Source organism: Dicentrarchus labrax, unplaced genomic scaffold (assembly GCF_905237075.1).
Source record: "Dicentrarchus labrax unplaced genomic scaffold, dlabrax2021, whole genome shotgun sequence".
NCBI lineage: Eukaryota > Metazoa > Chordata > Actinopteri > Moronidae > Dicentrarchus > Dicentrarchus labrax.
In genome coordinates this window covers 5,907,077-5,926,091 of record NW_026136704.1, presented here as the reverse complement: position 1 = coordinate 5,926,091, position 19,015 = coordinate 5,907,077, and the positions used below count along the sequence as shown (strand labels likewise).

Sequence of the window (19,015 nt, the reverse complement as noted above, 5' to 3'; positions counted from 1 at the left end):
TAATGTGTGTGCGTTGTCCAGCAATGGTGCTGGTTGAAAGTACTCTCATTTTCCCTACAGATCCCTATAAATGCGAAAGTCTGTTCCTGACTTACTAAGTGCCTTTTTGGCCCCATTCCGTCAAACCTAATAATAAATGACCATTTACTACACTGTAAATCCTAACAACACATCTTAGTAAAATAAGTAAGCTAATATCACTTAATCCTCTTTCATTTCCATGAATTAAACCCAACTCAAAAATGAATTGTTATAGTAATATAGTAATAACTAATTGGTGCAGTATTTTAAGCATTGGTGATATAATTCCACTTTGTTCCATTGATTCATTTTCATCAAGTTGACTCCCAAAGACTCAAAATTAATTGGCTACCATTTTGATAATTGTCAGTAGTAGTTTGCACATCTCCAAACCTTTAAATGAGTTTGGAGAAATGCGTATGAGTGCCATATACATACTCATACAATACAATAGTTCAATTAACTAAAGGAAATTGGTACAGTTAACTTGATTTACCCAAGTTACCTTTACAATAAATAGAAAAGAAATATTTTTTCCTGCTCAAATTGTTGGAAGTAATTTAAGTAACTTAAACGGTTTAGGGTAATTAATTAATTAATTAAGTTTCCAAAAACAATTTGAGTTAAGCTAACTTATCTGGAGTGTCATTTGCTTCATTATAAGTCATCTTTCAACATTTCTATTGTTGAGCCATAACCTGTGGGAGGTTTGCAACCTCTTCAAGGATCCCAGATTACAGTTGAATAAAGAGGGGAACACATTTGCAAACTAATATTTTCCCTATTGTTTGATATTTTCCCATAGTCTTATAAATCTTCCCCCCACTTGCAATAAAACAGAGAATTGTGCATGATACCATTGGTGCAGTGCTTGATTCTACTGAAAGGCAACCAACCTCCCACTCTCTACTGAAACAGCCTCAAGATGTATTGAAAAAAGACTTGAATTAACAAAGGGAAATAGTACATTAGCAGTCATGCCTTTAGATTTTAACTAGTTTGTTATTAGCTTTGTGCCACGGGTGACTGTGAGGCTTATATTTATTACAGTCTTAATGAAGAACACTTCTCACAATATCAGTGCTCGTCTCTATTTTATTGATCTGTGGGCTTTAAAGCAGATTTAATCAGGTTTATGTGTTGTAGTGTAATAATGGTTTAAGGGCTTTGTTCCAGCACCAGAAACAATCTGTGTTTCAGGGACTAAAGCAGCAGTTTGTGTGAGTGTTTTTTTCCTTGATTTTCCTCATGAAAAAGGTTGCACAACATTTGTGGAGACAAGAAGATTATTTTTGTGTCTCTGAAATTGAAAATCACTCACAAATTCAGGAGCATAATGGCAAGAGATTCTTTTTAAAATGTCATACGATTTTTTCAGTCTCAAAACAAGAAGACAGAACAGTGTTTCTTCCTTCTCCTAACTCAGCCTCCTTCCCCCTTTTGGTCCTCTCCTGTAATGTCCGCTCTCTCCGGTCAGCACCGCACACAGGGTGATTAAATATTGATTCAGTCAGTCCACCCATCACCTCTTCAACTGCTCATCAAATATATAAGGGAAAGCTGGGGGAAAAAACAATGTTCAGCTTTATCGCCTTTCGCTGATGGGACTTCAGGGGCTAAAACAACCTGTGCCAAAGGAAATCAATGGCTGAGCACTGATCAGGTATAGGAGAACTTTATCTCACTGTCACAGAGTGTCTCACACACACACACGCGTTCCTTCTAGCTGTAACATCTACTTATCTGCAAGCATGGACCAAATATTATGCATTTTGTACCTTGACTTGTTTAACAACCTAGCAAACATGACTTGCTAATTACATTTTGGTGGCTAGTTAGTAGGATATCGGTTGGGCTTTATCCGATACCGGTGCCTACTCTGTATTTTTTAAATGGTTCCGGTGCTTAAACGGTTCTCGAACCGGTACTTAAAAAAAACGAAACCACACACACTTTGTTAAAAAACAATACCCTTTTATTTCCAGGGCCAAATTGAACACAATATTAAGTTAATGACATAGCACACGTTGTCACTCACGCTGTTGAATGGCAACGGTGTTTGCTAGCCTACTTGACATGCATGATTTGCGGTTGACGTCACGCAAGTTGACACCGGAACACCGGGGGGCGGTAAAAAAAAAAAAAGTCAGGCACCGAAATGTTCGTTTTTATTCGGTCTGGTTACTACCGTTTACATTGGAACCGGTGCCCTATTGGTACCACGTTTCGGTACCCAACCCTACTAGTTAGCTAGTTATCTATAGCCACCTGTAGCAGTAACAGTTGCGGTTGTTACATTGGGCTTGTAAACTACAGTTATGTGGGGGCATTTTTGATATATTTACACAGGCAGTTTTCATCCTGTCAGTGAAAAAAATCCAATCAATGTGTAAATCACTTTGACATGAGTTGTGACTGTAAAAAAGGAACTCATGGTCAAGACACGGTCAAGCAGGTTCAAGTGTTCTAAAACTCTTCTTTTGGTTTGTTCAAGGATTCTGGCAAATTATTACATTATGTCTATTAAGTAAACCCATGTTTTTATTTGGTTGTCTGATTGTCCTTTGGATTGTATTTTCTAGATAGCTTATCAGGTCAGTGCTTTAGATCAGTGGTTCCCAGGGGGTTGGGGCTAGGGCTGGGGGTAAACGATTATTAAATGATTAATCGGGCGATTATTTTAGCGATTAGTCGACTAATCTAACGACTAATTGGACGATTAATCTAACTATTATTTTTCTGTTAGACAGATAACGTTAAAAGCTACTGCAATCTAATTGCTACCATTAGCTAGATCTAGCAGCTATGCACTTTGGTGGTGCTAGGCTAACCAACGCATCTTAGCTCTCTGTGCAGTTTGTTCGTGCTAGGTTAGTAGCTAAAGTTCATGTTAGCTAACGTTAGCTACTATAGATAGCTGTGTTCTGCAGCGGTAAGCCAGCTACCATTCAAGCCAACATTAGATGATAACTAACGTTAGCTAAATACAGCTGTCTAGGCGCCAGTAGCTAGCTAACGTTAACGTTAGCTACTAACCCAGCACGAACAAGCTGCACGGAGAGCTAAGATAGTTAGCTAGCACCACTGAAGTGCGCAGAGCTCAAGCTACACAACACACTACACAAACATGAAATTAATTTAGCCAACGTTAGTACTTAATTGTTATTGTCTCCTTCACGAGTGACAATGGGCTGCCTCCGTTTCAGATGCTCCCACATTGCTGTTGTGCTGGTGTGTGGTGTGGTATGCCAACTCCATTTGGCAACGAGCGCAAATAACGACACCTTTACGTTTGGGACTAAATTTGAAGTATTCCTATACCTTCGATGATTTAGGGCGAGCTGTTTTTAAGACTTTTTCTTTTATTGGGGCTTTTTGCGGGGCTTTGTTGGGAATTCTGTGAGGAGGTTGCTGTTTCGTCCTCCATTCTGCAATGTTTTGGTCTCCCACGTGTGTGTGGCGAGCTGTGGTGAAGCATCGACGCAAAAATATGACGTTGACGTAATTTTGACGCTACAGACCTAGTTTGGGCCCTCACTAGGGGTCACCAAAGCTTCACAAGGGATCGTGAGGCCATGCTGATTTTAAGGGGTGTTAGAAAACTTTAAAAATATACACAATAGATCTGTATCGCTGCATTTTGTTCCTCATCCAGCATTAGAGTACATTAAAGTACCGTAGTACTGTCAGAAGAGGAAAACACAGAACAAAAAAAAATGAAGGTATGTATGGTTTTTAAACATTTTTGAATAACATAATACTGACAGAAAATTGTATAAAAAAATTCTCAAAAATATCAGGAAAACTCATCTCTGATCAATATTGACAGGAAATAATCTGCTCAAAATTCATCCAAATCTCTGGTTTTACACAAACTTCCTCCAGTTATTGTGTTCACTGTTTAGGTTCATTGTACGGTTTATCAGCTGTTCCCTGTTATTGTTATGTATTTAATAATCAATATCCAGTTAGGGCTATTGCAGTAATCACAATAATTAAATATTGCGCTATTGATAAGCCAACCACACATCATCACATCATGTTCTGTATTTGTTTTGGCAAGTATCCCAGAGCTAAAGAGACTCGACACAGCAGAAGTGCTGTCTGAAATGCAGTGCTACTCAATATTCCTCAGTTCACAGCCCAGTGTTACAATACCACACAGGAGAAAGTCACATCGTCTCAGCTCCACTTGCTCTGGAAAAACTCCTGACTGAAAACAAAATGGCAACTGGTCCGCTAATTATCCCAGTTCGCCACAGCTGTTTGTGTCCCCCGGCTCGCCGGTGTTTCAGTTGGGACACCAGTTAACAGTCACAGACCCAGAAGTGCAGGTGATTAGTACACGCAGGTGCTGAGATTAAACATTGTCCCGCTATACCCCTTTACAAAGTTATTAGCAAAAAACACAAAAATAGCGATAATATTGCGTATCGCACTGTTGAGCCACCCTGAATCACTGCAAGGGAAATTCCTTCACCACAACAGCCCTACATCCAATCGCAACAGACATGACAAATAAGTCACTTAGCACAATAGCTAGTTAAGTCAGTAGAAATATTTCCAATAGAAATAATTGTTAAAGAAATATCACATTAAGAGAATAATTGAATTACTAAAGTAATGTGTCATTATTTGTTCTTGTTTGAAAAAAAAGGCTTTTAAGCATTGCTGAAATGTTTTGACTTGCCTGTAGAAAAATCAGTTGAATACTTAACTCACTTAGAGGACAGATTTACATATACAATATATTACAACACCCAAGTGTACATTGAAAGAGCCACCAATAACTCTTTCAGTAGTGCGTGTTTAAGACAAGCTTGGAAACAATGACCTTTGATCCATTGGTACATAAGGCCACAATGAGCTCATTCCATTGTTCCCTACCCTCTTCAGTACGAGGAGCGTTACCCCCAGTTGAGCTTATCTGTCACACAACAGTACCCAGGTCATTTTTGGTCCTCCAAGTTTTCTTTTGCTTGGAGGAGTCCTTCTCAACACAAACTTTGGGATTTGCCTCCAAGTGAAGTGCATGGTCCAGTCATTACAATCATTTGTAGTGTCGTATCTAGTGATGGAAATCACTGTGGAGGTCCTAAAGTCTCACCAAAAGCTTTACCTTCTACTGCTGCAGTCTGATCTGTTAAGGAAATTCAAATCGACAAAGTTTCCTTAAATTCCCTTTCCATTTGTATGTATTTGTTCCTGTATTTAAAATAGTTTTAAAGTTAGCATTTGGTTGAAGGACTTAAATGACATAGGTTTAAGCTATGGTGAGTGCAGTCAAAGAAAAGTATAATAACGCCAATATGTCTCTGTGCTTGTGGGACAATGACTAACATCAGATATCGTTTAAATTCAGTGACAAGGTGTTCAGTTCAGCGTCCTCTGTACTGTTAAGAAAATAGTCTGTTCCACTCCGTCTCCCCTCTCATCTCGCCAGCGTTCAGTCACGCTCTCTGCCCAGCGGAGCACCAATTGAGCACAGACAGCATTTCCTGGAACAGAGCACAGATGACGCATTCTAGGCAGAGCACCTCATTCTGTGGGTGAAAGGCAATTCCCTTCATGTGTGAGCGTGTGTGACTATTCATTTAAAAGAAAATCATCTGTCAACGTCACTGATAATGCCCCAATTCTGTACTTAAACTGTGTATTTCATGTGTTCTTTTTGGTTGGACTGCACCATAGCAGAGCCAACCCTATAAACATAATGAAGTTACACCATTGGTCAGTGTACTGTTGGAGCCTCCCCACTGACTGTTGCTCTTTCAAAATAGTAAACTCTACCATTGACTATTACTGAGTGTAATAGATTTAAATTATAGACACTACCGCTAACCATTTGGCCACAACTTAATTTACTTTTTTTCCCCCGATTATTCCACATTAAAAATCTACAATCTCTGTTAGTTATACATTTGATGGTATTTAAAGTATAAAAAAAAATACAGATTTGAAATCCAATTTTTTAACTCAAGGCTGCAAACAACTGGTGACAAAATCAACTAATCCTCAATATTTGTTGTTTTTTTCTGTACCAGTACTGTGTGTAGTAAGGTTGAGCAATGTGTTTTAAATTTTCCAACTGGCCAATGTCAGCCCAATAACCTATATTCCCTTACATGCCACAACTCTCTTGGTTAGTCTTTCTATTATTTCAACAATCACCAACTCTGAGGTCAAACCGTGTTTGAAATGAAAATATTCTGGCTCTACATGCTATCACTGCCTCTCTGATGCTCACTCCTTTACTGCTTGACCCGGCCTGTCCCCGCCATGTTTACATCGTCCCCAGAGTCTTGTCCAGAGCCGCTGTGAATCTCCTCGGTACTGTATTCCTTGTTGTCAAACTGGTAGAAATAAACCCTTAATTCACTGAGTTAGATGTGAAAATACACTGGTTCTACAGCTGGTTTTCCTCTCACTTGTTCTTTGGCTCAGTGGGAGTACTGCGCCACTGTACGTCTCACTGAGCTGTGGCTCTCGATCTTCGGAGGCAGACCATTAAATTAGCAAAATAAAAGGACAAAAACTCAACAGGCAATGGTTCTATTACAGTCGCCCAAGCCTCTGTGCAGGTATTATTATTGCTAGTTTGTGTGCCTAAGACTTTTTGCTGTGGTACCAAAAGAGGTCTTGTGCATGTTTTTTTAATACTATTGTATCAAAGTTAAAAATTCTGGTATCGTGACAACCTTCCGACCCAGTCTTCTTGCCCTTTTCTTCCTGTTCCGCAGCTCAGGCTTTATTCAGAGTTTTGGTGCCAGGCAGACCGGCAATAGTAGTCCTGACCGCCTGGTGAGATGCAGCAGGCATTGGGGAGGAGGCCTGAAGGCCCAGGGAGAGGGAGGGGTTGTGAGAACTGATACCCACTCTCACCTCTCCCTAGCTGGTTTTAATCCCATCATCCCGCTCTCCTCTTTTCTTCCTCGCTGTTGGCAGCCGGTTGCAACCTCTCTCACTCCCACGCAAACAACATGGACTTTCTACCTTCCACAGTGTATGGACACAGTACAGGAAACACCCAACGAGATAGGATTAGATGTTGAAGTAGCTATAGAACAATTACAGTGCATTAAGATCAGGGTATTTCAGTATTTGAAAGAGATCTTGCAGCCACCATGTGTTTATATGATTTCAAAGTAATATGAGGGAACTAGATTATATGTGGTTGAGTCACATTTTCAGAAATCCTGACAGCATATGTCAAACAGAGGCAGTCTGCAGGGGCAACAAGCAGAGCTGGTTGGCACAGATTGACAGATGCTCAACAAACTCAGCTTTAAAAAAAGTTGGTATTTATGGCAGTGCGGCCATTCTGAAAGCACGATTATACACCGATGAGAGGCAGTGCACACAGAAGCATAACCTGCTGTTAGCAGCTCATATTCCAAGGTGAGGTTTTTGGTGGTTGGCAGTGACAACGGTGGTGTATGGTTTACGAGACTACACAGTGCAAATTTCTCCTTTTCTCAACCATCATTTAGCTGTTTTCACTGAGCTTCACTGCAGTCGTGCAGCACTATTTCTGATTAGTGACACAACTGTGAAAATTGTGACTGTTGGAGCAGAGATGTGATTTTACTAATTTATGGTGGAGAAAAGAAACGCAGCAGTTAAGAGGTAAGACAGCTTCGTTTCAGAGGCAACTGTGTGTTCAATATCTACAAGGACATCTGGCTTACATACTATGGTAATAGAACATTTGCATTTGCCTATTTTGTAGTCAGTATTTTTTGATTTTATTTAACAGCCTGTTTAGCTGAAACACATTCACATATGACTGAATGCGTTATCATCCGGAGCACCGCACCCCAGCACAATCAATCCCACTCAAAGCTCTGTCACATCATTACTCCAGCATTCCCCCTGTCTACACCACACATTTCAGACACATTTTCTTTCTTTTGTTTTGTTTGGGAGGTGACAGTGTAGATATGTTGCAGTTACGTGTTATGCATCAACTGGGCCATGGGAATGCACTTTCATCTGAGTTATAATCAAAGTTTGAAATTCTGGTATTGTGACACTGTTTTCTATCCCTTTTAAGGACAAAATACACAAATCAAGAATGTTGGGCAGCTAGGACGTTCTGAAGATGTTATGCTTTTGAACATCTCTAGTTGGGATTAGAAGATGCGCAAATCATAGAGGCAAACCGCAGACACAATATCATAAAGGCATATCCAGTGGAATTTCAGGGTAAGATTCAGGTTCTATTCAGAGCCATGGTGGTAGGCAGACTGGAACAATGATGTCCTGACTACCTGGTGAGATGTTTCGTTGTAGTTGCAACCCAGCCACCGTCAGTTGCTTGCTCTTAATTTCTTTTCAAGTACAACTCGAAATAAAAGTTCTTGATGATTGCCAGAGATAGTATGTTATACCTGGATTTCCTTCTTCTGTGCTGGTCAGGAACAATTGAATAGAACTCCTCACACCAACAATATCAGAGGTAATATTTAATTTTATATGCCTTTATGTTCCATAGAGTGAATGTGGTTACCTTGAGCTTAAGGGCTGCAGAGTACTTGACAATGTCACAGATTTTTGGTACATTTTATCATTTGTTGTCAACATTGCTAGCACGCCAATCACCATCATGTTTTACTTCCTTCAACCAGAAATCATGTTCATGTTAGCTGATTTATGTTTGTAGATGGAGGTTATTGTGTTTTGTTTTTCCCAAACCAATCCTTCTGGCCAATATCATTTTCAGTTGACAGGAAGTGATGGTTGCCAGAAGCACTTTGCTTTATGTTGTGTCAAATGATCAAAGAAAAATGTAAATTTAAGAGTTGGTATTTTTTTCATTTTAAGTTACTCTGTTTAAGGCAGTTTTGGTTGTTTCCTGGAAGAACTTGTGTGAAAACTATCTCACTGCGACAACCTGCGCAATGATCACTCTGCACAACACAGCTGCTTCAATGAACAGCAGTGTGACGTCAAACAGTCCCGACCATCAGATCTCCAACATCACAAACACTCCGTTCAGGATGCAGTGTGGCAGCAGCTCCAGCAGAATATCAAGTATCCTCAGAGGAAACTTGATATTCATGTATTGTTGGGTGTTTTTGTTACACTGTACTCCCCGGTGTGAAGACACATGCAAACAGACACAGCAGCCTCCCTACAACACCAGAGCAGAAACAGCCCCAACTCTCTCTGACAATCATCGTGATTAGTGCTCCACTCCACTCATAATGAGCACATCTGTCTTCTGGCAGGGAAAGCATTGATTCTCTGTAATGTGACACGATGCCAGTTAAGGGGAGGACTGCTCTGAAAAATGCCAGTCTGCTGCTGCGGTGCCACCACTGGAAGCTATTCATGGTGCATGTACAGTGGAGAATCATATGACAACTGATAGATTACAGCAGTTTCACAGGAGGCATCTTTTTACATTTACTATTAGTCATGTTTCATGAAATAAATTTATACATCATCACAGTAAGTAGTACAACTTTGTTTCATACGTAATGATGCCTCCATATAGGGTTGATATGGCACTAGGTTTTAAACTTACTCTTGGGTAGAACGTTCTAATAAGACACCATTTATAGAGTTTGTAAATTATAAAGTAATAGCTTTGTTAAAGGTCCAGTGTGTACTATTTAGAAGGATCTATTGGCAGAAATGGGATATAATATTCATAGGTATGTTTTCATTTGTGTATAATAACCTGAACATAGGAATCATTGGGTTTTTGCTACTTTAAAATGAGCTGTTTTTATCTATAGATGCTGCGGGTTGCCTTTCATGGAGTCTGCCATGTTGAGCTGCCATATTTCTACAGTAACCCAGAATGGACAAACCAAACACTGGCTCTAGATAGGGGCATTCACGTGTTTTCTGGTCACTGTAGTTTTTTCTTCGCTCTTGAAAGGTGAGGTTGAAGCGATCTAGCAATAGATGCACATTAGACCACAGACTCCAAATTTGAGAGGATTTTGTTTTAAGGTATGTTTTATTTATTTTAAGGTATGAAGATACTCTAGTCAAAATATTCCTCCTTTTGCTAGGGACACCCCACAAAACCACTGATTTAGTTTGCCAAGAAGAACCCTCCAGTGGAACATTTGACAAAATCGTTACAGGAAAGTGCTGCTTCATCAGAACCACAATCCATTTATTGACAACATAACATAACATATTAACATTTGCAAGGTCAGACTTGTTGGAGAATAGTTAGAAAAACAGGAACTCCACAGGGTTCTGCCCTGGGTCCACTTTTCTTCAGTTTGTATATTAATGACTTACCAGAATCGTGTCATGGAATAGGTTTTCAAATGTATGGACTATTATATGCATCTGGTAGGCTATTTCTTCAGTTTCCAACCAGTTGCTGAGTGCTTACAACGGTACAATTTAAAAACTTGAATCTAAAACTTAACGTTAAGAATACCGTGGCTTTTTAATTTAAGGTTGAACCCCACCGATTTTACACATAAAAGCCTGTTATCAGGTGTTGAATATATGTAACAAGTTGTATAAAGCCTTTTGTCTGATAAATGTCCCTCAGTCATGTTACTGGAGTTGGCATCAGTTGGGGCTTAATCCTGCTAGTTAGGAAATGGAACAAATCTGGGGGTGTGGAGTTAAAATAAGTGAGCTCACCAGCTCCATAACCCACTCCTTGTTACCGCTTAAAGCTAGCTAGAGTCAATTTTCTAATGAGTCAAGATCAGTCAATCTGCAATTATAAATGCTATTATATAAAAAATGTTTTCTTAAATAAATCACCAAGTCTGCACCAAGGTTATTACAGTACCTAAAACTAAACTAAACTAAAACCAGGTGTGAAAAACATTTTACTTAACTGAAATAGAAATAAAAACTACATTTGACTTAACTGTAATGATACTGTGTACTTACAAAACTCCCTAACTCCAATAATATAGAAATAAACAGCAAATGTCTTTAGCTTTAGTCTTTGGAGACATTTGTCAAAACAACAAGCATTGTAAAACCTATTCTGAATGTCTTAAATCTGACAAATACCCCCAGTATTATTGTTGTTTTTTTTTTACCTAAACTAAAACCAAATACTTTTAAGCAATACAAACCAAAACTAGCAAACCCACTCTGGAAACTAACTGAAACTTAACTTAATTAAAAATCAAAAACTAATTAAAAATTAAAAGCTATAATAACTCCGGTTTGCACTGTCCATTGTGGCCTTCCTGAAGAGCAACCATGGCTAAAAAGAAAAGGGGATATTTCATATTATATCCCATTCATATTAACCGATCTAGAAAAGGATTAGACTTAAATGATTTACCAAGCACTAATAAAGCCATTAGTCATGATGTATAATCCATTCATAAAAGGCCCCTTTTTAGAATGTGGTGCCAATTCTTACCAAGTGCAGAATTAAAGCATGCTGTATGGTACCCTTTATCTTTCATCCAAAACCACTTACAGAACATAAACACCACTCACAGTTCATCACTTCACAGCCTGGACGTGACTGTATGGCAGGATGTGTACAGTTTAAAGGGATTTGTTTTTTCATTGCTCTGTGTACTTACAGTGTATAATAAACGGTAATAATTGAAACGCACTGTGTGAAAACAAGAAAAGAGAATGCGCGGACAGAAAGAAGGTGTTGGAAGTCACAAGGTGAACAGAGGAAGCGTGAGAGAGTGGAGGAAGAGGTGCAAAGATAAGGTGTGAATCACAAGGCGATAATGTTGAAACACACACACTAGAGTGTGTCTGTGTGTGTGTGTGTGTGTATGAGATTAAAGGCCTGAAGATGAAATGAGAGTTTGTCTTTCCCGTGGAAACAGAGGATATCCATTAAAAACAGATAAATATGTGTATACATGTTTGAGAAAGTGTCTGAGAGATGAAAGGAAAATGGACAGTGGATGGGTTTGTCACATCTGTAAGAGATAGAATGAATCCTATCAGCTCTCTCTGTTTGTATCTTTATGTATCTGAACTGACTGTTATGAATGAGTGATGCTGAGCTCAGCAAATACACCAAACCCTGAACTTGGTAAATCAATCCTTTATCCCAGACATCAGCACAGGTATCTCTGCACACCCACCCTCTGCACGTGTCTCCCTCCCTTTTCCTCCATTTTATATCCTGCTTGACTTTTTTTCTTTGCCTGTGTTCCCTGCACCTTTATTTCCATTCTGACTCACCTCAGTTATAATTACACTTTACTAAGTCCTGCCCTGAACCCACCAATCCCTCCAATATCCGCTGTATCATTTGACTAGGGCTGCAGTCTTAGTCATAGCAGACGCTGCACCGCTCGCTCTGAAAAGCTTCAACCGCAGCTCCTACTAAAACAGCCAAGGTTGCAGCTCGGCAAGGTGCAGAAAGGCGAGGCTAAATTGGTACTGCTACGGCTGAAGCTCTGCACACAGCAGCTGCCGCAACAGTTCATTTCCAATGGCAACCAAAAGCAGATGAAGATCGGTCACCATGCCAACCTGGCTGACCCCTTGACCATCTCTTCTCCCTCACACCCTCCCCCTATCCTCCCATCTCACGCAAGAGAGCTGAGAAAGGCGTGAGAGTGCAGAAGCCCCGAGAGGCCGAGTCAATTTACACTAAATCTACCCGAGCCGATTCAGAGGACCCTGATCCTCCTCGCAGGTTTGCCAACACACACACTCCATCCACTCCTGCATGAAGCAGATACTGGAGAGAGCTGCCTCTGCCTGCCACTGTCAACACTCCTGTTGATATCTTTGTCTTGCTGGGACACTCTGGTCCTCACAAAGCAAATACCAGTGTTCCACCCATGCTGTCTTGGCTTGCCGTGTATTTCCTTGAACTCAATGCTTGGAGAATAAATAACACAGCAGCTTCCCACCAGAAGGATTTTCAGCCATCATCCTTCTTGATAAATTGTAGCCAGTGGCTACTGGAAGCTGTCCTCCTTGAAAGCTGCTATTAATAAGAATCACTGACACATTTTATAACTCAGGTAAGATTGTTAATAATTAAAGCTGCACTGGGTATTTATGAAAGAAATCACAAAGAGGGAGCTGGTATAATAAAGAGCAAGACAATTCCCATAATTGAAATGCCCAAATTTTCCCTGTTTTCCTAATGTGATTTATGGTGTCAGGTGTGATCACTGATGAAATCTGTGCCCAGAGACAGAAATTAAATAGAAATCTGGGAGGCTGGTAAATGTGAGTCTGCTCTCTGTGGCTGATTGATTTCACCTCATGGGATTTCTATGTATGAAACTCACATTTTTCTTTTTCCTCTCCCTGCAGTTTGGAGTCACTGATATAAAAAGTTGCCAAGAGCGGCTTGCCTTGTCAGTTTGTTTCAGGTTTTGCTTTATTTGGTATGTTTAGTTTTGTATTTATCATATTTTATTTACTCGATGCCAATACAAAATAAATAATTATTATTTTTCTCACCAGTTTTTAGCAAAACTGACGCGCTTTCACTGTAGTGCACATAAGCAATTCGATGTCATTTAAGTTTAAAGCTGCATTAATCTGATAAATCCACTGTACACTACCTGCTCAGCACCTAATAGCAGACAGACAAAGGTAGCAACTAGCTGTTGAAGATAATGCAGCATTTAGCAGCTAGAGTCAGTTTAGCTTTATTGCCTTTAATTGCTAGTGACAGCTAAAGAGTGACAGCTGATTAGTGACAGGAAAGAGCGGGGAGAGGGGATGACACTCAGCAAAGGGCCACAGCACCCCCCCACCATAAGCTACTGGTCATACCAAACGAAGTAAAGTTGTAGCATAAAAATCCCTCAGTGTATTGAATGAAACTTGTGTTTCATTGTTTATGTATTCATTTTTTTTTATTTGTAAGAAGATTGGATTATGTCCTCTTGTAAAAATTACATATTTGAGTTGAACAACAGCTCAACAACAACTGACTCAAAGTGTTCTCGCCCCGTGCCAGATTGTCCAGAACTGTTTTTTTCAGGCATTTTTATTTGAGATACTTTAGCTGCCACAAACACTTAGTACAACAGAACGGCTGCAGGAATCGCTGCACAAACACTGCTTTGTCACCTGTTTGGCAGCAGACTTTGTGATTTCCTTGTGGGAGTTGGGCAGCTCGAGGAGAAAGTGGGAGGAAAGAGTGAGTGTTTCCCATCTTCTCTGCTAAAATCAATATCATCTCTGCCGTTTTTCATCTCTCCTCTACGTTATTTTTCTCCCTTGCAATCTCCTCCATCTGTCTCAGGACTCTTGCCGTTGTTCTGCCAGTATCCCCCCACCATGTCTCTTTTTCTATTTCTGTCTGCACCTGGTTTAGGAACGGCAGCATGACTCATAAAGGCAGACAGGTAGAATAAAAATAGTCCAGAGTACATCAGACATGGTGCTAGAAAATATATGTGATGGATCTATATTTGAATATTTCTTAACTGAAGATTTATTGCCAGACTAAATATGAGACTCCAAAAAATAGATGTATCAATTTTAAACATTTGTATTATTTGTGGTTTGGCGTGTTGAACTTTGAGGGGTATATTGTCTGGTGTAAGGTTGTCTAGCTGTAGGGGCTGAGGAGCCGCCTGAACTCACTCAAATGAAAGCTATCCGGCTTTAGCTGCTCTAAGCCCAAATCCAACTGTTTCACAACTCGAAGAGATTCTGCAGTTCAGTGGGGAGAATCAGAGCAGTAATCACATCCAGAAGTATTTCCTTCAAGGCTTTGAAAAGATTGCCCTCTATTCAAAGCTCCTGTGATTCTGAGGTCTATACTATAGCTGTGTGGAAGGGTGTGTACAGCACATTATGTTAAAAGCTAACTCTTGACTGTGGATTTCTTTCTATCTGTGCTGGAAATACTTGTGATGTGATCCCCTGATTTTTTTTTACCTTTGGACAGTTAGCCACCAGAACAAGTAAGATTTACAAGCAAAAAACATACTCCAGAAGTATGAGCTACATCACTGATAACTTTTTTATTAGGGGTGTGCACCCCTCCCTTCTATGACAAGCCGATGCATATGTAGATATATGGGCTACGATACGATTCATGGACAATGCATTTTAATATGGAACAATTCAGTGCGATTTGATACGATGCAATCTGAAACAGTTCATTTCTATTTATTTATTTTCCACTCTAAATTAAAATAAGACAATTCTACAAAAGTGACATTGCTCACCTTCAAATACATATATTTTGTAAAATACCAGGGAATTCCAACTATTATATAATGAATGTCTAATTTCAGAATTACATCAAATCACGTGTTTATTGCTTTTCCAAAAAAGACTTTCTGCCGTGATTACCTTAGACCTCGCCCTGTTTGGCTGGAAAGTGTTTAATATCAAGTGGTGCGTGTTCTTTCGTGTGCTAGAATCGGACCATCGATCGGTTCATGGTACATTTAGATCGATTCAGGGGTCTGTGTACCGATGTAGTCGCATCTATGATGTTAAGACCGATTTCCGACTTGATTGGTTAATCTTTACACCTTCACTACTGATAGATGGATTTATGGTGGATTTTTCCTTTTAAGGTATGAATGTATGAGAACTACAAATCCACCAGTTATTTTACACAGAAATAAATGTTCACAGTGCGCAGGCCCTTGAACACCCACTTAATCACCTACAAACACACACATAACCTTTGATATGCATTTAAACAGTAATGCACAATTATGTCACTAATACTGCAGAGACACACACATTCACTCTTTGTGTCTGTTCATTTGTAGGGCCTGGATTATTAAAGTCATCAATCACAGCTTGCACATACATCCTGCTGGATAGTATTACTGTGTATGCATAGAGAGATACCGTGTCATGTTTTTGTTGCTATCAGATGATGTATCTGAGCCTTTGTCTGCTCACAGAGTGAAGGTAGTGACAATTGTCATAATGGATTCTTATTCTGTAATAATCTATACAACAACAACACAGCAGTATATGGATGCATCTTCACTTGCAGAAATCCAAACTCTATCAACACTATGTTCAAACTCAGCTACGTTTGAACTGTTGCAACAGGTTGCAGGCATCTAAATCAAGTTCACAGGCAGGGTTGGGACGATCACTTTAAAAATGTAATCCAATACAATTACCAATTACTTGTTGAAAAATACTGTCAGTAACCTAATACAAGTATCACAATATTAAAGGATCGAAACTTGATTACTTAAAAAAATTTCTATGCAAATAATAAGAGAAAATAAGTATTGATTTGTAATTCTATAAGACAACAGAACAATCTGGAAACCAAAGTTTTTAACCAAAGTGTCCTCTGCACAGTGTATATTTGACGAAAAACTGGTATATTTTAAACTTTAATCCTGCTAATTAATCCCCATTTTTATTAAATGAAACTGTAATCTGATTGCATCTTTTTTACATAACTGTTATGGATTAATGGTACCTTTTTTGTGACCTGATTACATAACTCAGTGACATGTAATCTGTTACTCTCCAAGCTTGGTTAAGTAACCAGTCTTCTTGACGACCTTCCAGAAATTACGTCAGGCAGATGCAGAGTAACAAAAAAATCTCAATTTACTCTGAGCAAGACAGGTTCCTTCCATTAAAGTCAAAACAAACCAATATGAAATGAAAAATGGCCCAGAATTTCTTCCACACTCAACAATTTAAAGGTCCGGTGTGTAACATTTATGATCTGTGGGCAGAAATGCAATATAATATTCATAGGTATGTTTTCATTAGGGATGATTAAGTACACCCTTATCTGTATTAATATCAGTACTCTGAATATGTGGGGCTGGGTTGTATTTAAAAATGAATGAGAATTGAGATGATGAATTGAGAACTGATAAATGTTTTTTATCGCAAAAATAGAACTATTAACAACAACAAGTTTTTGAATAAAAGTTGGTATATTTACAAGTATGGATGTTGACACATTTAACTTGCTTGATACTCGTACTCGTAAAAAGAACAGAATACTCGTTTCATCGAAGTACTCGCCCAACCCTAGTTAGTGCATAACCACCCGACCTTACCTTAGAATCAGCCATTTTTATCTTCAGGCGGAGTGGATCCTCTATTACAGTCTGCCATTTTTAACCACCATGTTTCTACAGTAGCCCAGAACGGACTAACTTAGCTCTGCTAGGGACTTTTACGTTGTTTTCTCATGTTTTGCGGCCATAGTTTCTCCTTAATGCAATCTGCACTAAATCCTACACACTGGTCCTATAAGTGGTGGCAGGAAGCTAAATTGCGGCAAGTTTTTATGCACTGTGAACACACACAGATTCAACTGTAGCAGGCTGCTGGGGCGTCCTAGTTAAGACACAGGTTCCCACGCGTCCTCAAAGCTGAACACGCTTTCAGACATGTTAGTATTGAGTATGTACTTCACACACTCCACTCTGATTTTCTGACTTTGCTACTATACTGCTGCATGATGAAGTCATTAATTTCCTGAGCCATCTGTTGTGTGTATTCATTCTTTTTCAAATCCCAGTACCTCACTAAAGTAAGCAACCGACCTCTATGCCTAATTTAGTTTGAAACCTGCCCTCAATCAAATTTCAATTATCATTATTTTTGCTTTATTTTTTATAATTTACTTATTTATTTTTGCCTTCTCTGTGGTGGGGCTAACTATAAAAGTAATAAAGTACACAAAGCTTCTTGTCTCATATGCAATTAATACTAGATCTACCTAAAGATCCAGTATCATCTTATGCTCCGTGTTGGTTTTTGCTATGTTGTCTGATGTTTCATTTTGTTGTATGTTGTCTGTCTGTCGTATGCAAAAATTAAACAAAATAGCTTTGAAGTGCGTTATGTAATGGAGCAATAAACTTTATGGTTCTATTTCCTGAAGAATAAAAAAAACAAGCTTTACCGGTTGTTGCTCCTGCATGTTTAAGGACATTTTGCGTAAGGTTAAAGGCTTTGGAGCCTCTCTGTCTTGGTGGCCTGTGCCAGCATGTGTATTGAGGTTAAATTCACAATGACTGGCACCCTGTTTCTTCTCTGGTCTAGTTTAGTCAGAATTTCCCTTGTACGTACAGAAAGTGTAGCCAGTTTTTTTCCATTTGACCAGGTACTTCGGGGAGCTGTGGGGTTTTGGCCTAACCTTTTGTCTGCTATACATCGTCAGTCAGATCAGAGCGTTGTAGAGCCTGACATACAAGCAGGCTATCTGCAGTGATGCATGAGACAAGGACTTTGTTGCAGAAACAGGGAGACGGTCCGAGGTACTGACAGCAGCAGACACACAGGAAACCTGAGATAGAGTTTGTCAGATAGACAGGATGGGAGACAAGCTCTACTGCCTAAGTAGCTTTGTCTTCATTAGATCTCCTAATGATCTCAGTGGAGAGCTCCAGATCCAACTGCCACTACCTCTAAAACACTTTTTTCATGTCAGCATAAATGCTTTCAAGCACAATCATCCAAATTATACAAATACAGAGGGGCTTTTGTATTGAAATGCGATGGGATATCAAGTGCATCCAGATATATGTGCACTACATATACGAGTCTATGTGAACTGACATGGCCTTTTTGGCTTTTAGGAGGCTCTATTGTCAGAAATGGAATATAATATTCATAGGTATGTTTTCATTAGTGTATAATCACCTGAAAATAAGAATCCTTGTGTTTTTGTTACCTAAGAATGAGACGTTTGTATCTACAGACTCTACAGACTGGGGAGTCAAGCATGTTAAATTAGCATGTTTCCTTTTTCACACATAGTTCCCAGTAAATTACTAGAGTAACCTTTCAGGCACCAGTAGTGATTTTCAGTATTCACGCACATGCAATGCGGGAATAGATGGGGCAAGAGACAGTCCAGCACACTGACTGATTCCAACCGCCGTAAAACTCAACATAAGAAGAAGGCCGGATGTACGTGTACATGAGCTACCTTCTTTCTGAATCCGTCCAGTTTCCAGACATTCTTGAAAAACGTAGCTTAATTGCTTACCAAAGAACATCTTGTAGCCAAGGAAGGCAACAACATAAAAGTCACAGATTGAAATATATCCCGTCAGCAGAGCCTTGAGATTGGTTTGCT

At 39.4% G+C, this 19,015-nt stretch overlaps 1 protein-coding gene across 4 annotated transcripts in view; it reads left to right on the top strand.

The window, feature by feature from the left end:
- The window catches only part of sgsm2 (small G protein signaling modulator 2), a 97,629-nt gene that overhangs the window by 32,046 nt on the left and 46,568 nt on the right, over window positions 1–19,015 (top strand). The gene's annotated exons all lie outside the window — the stretch shown is intronic.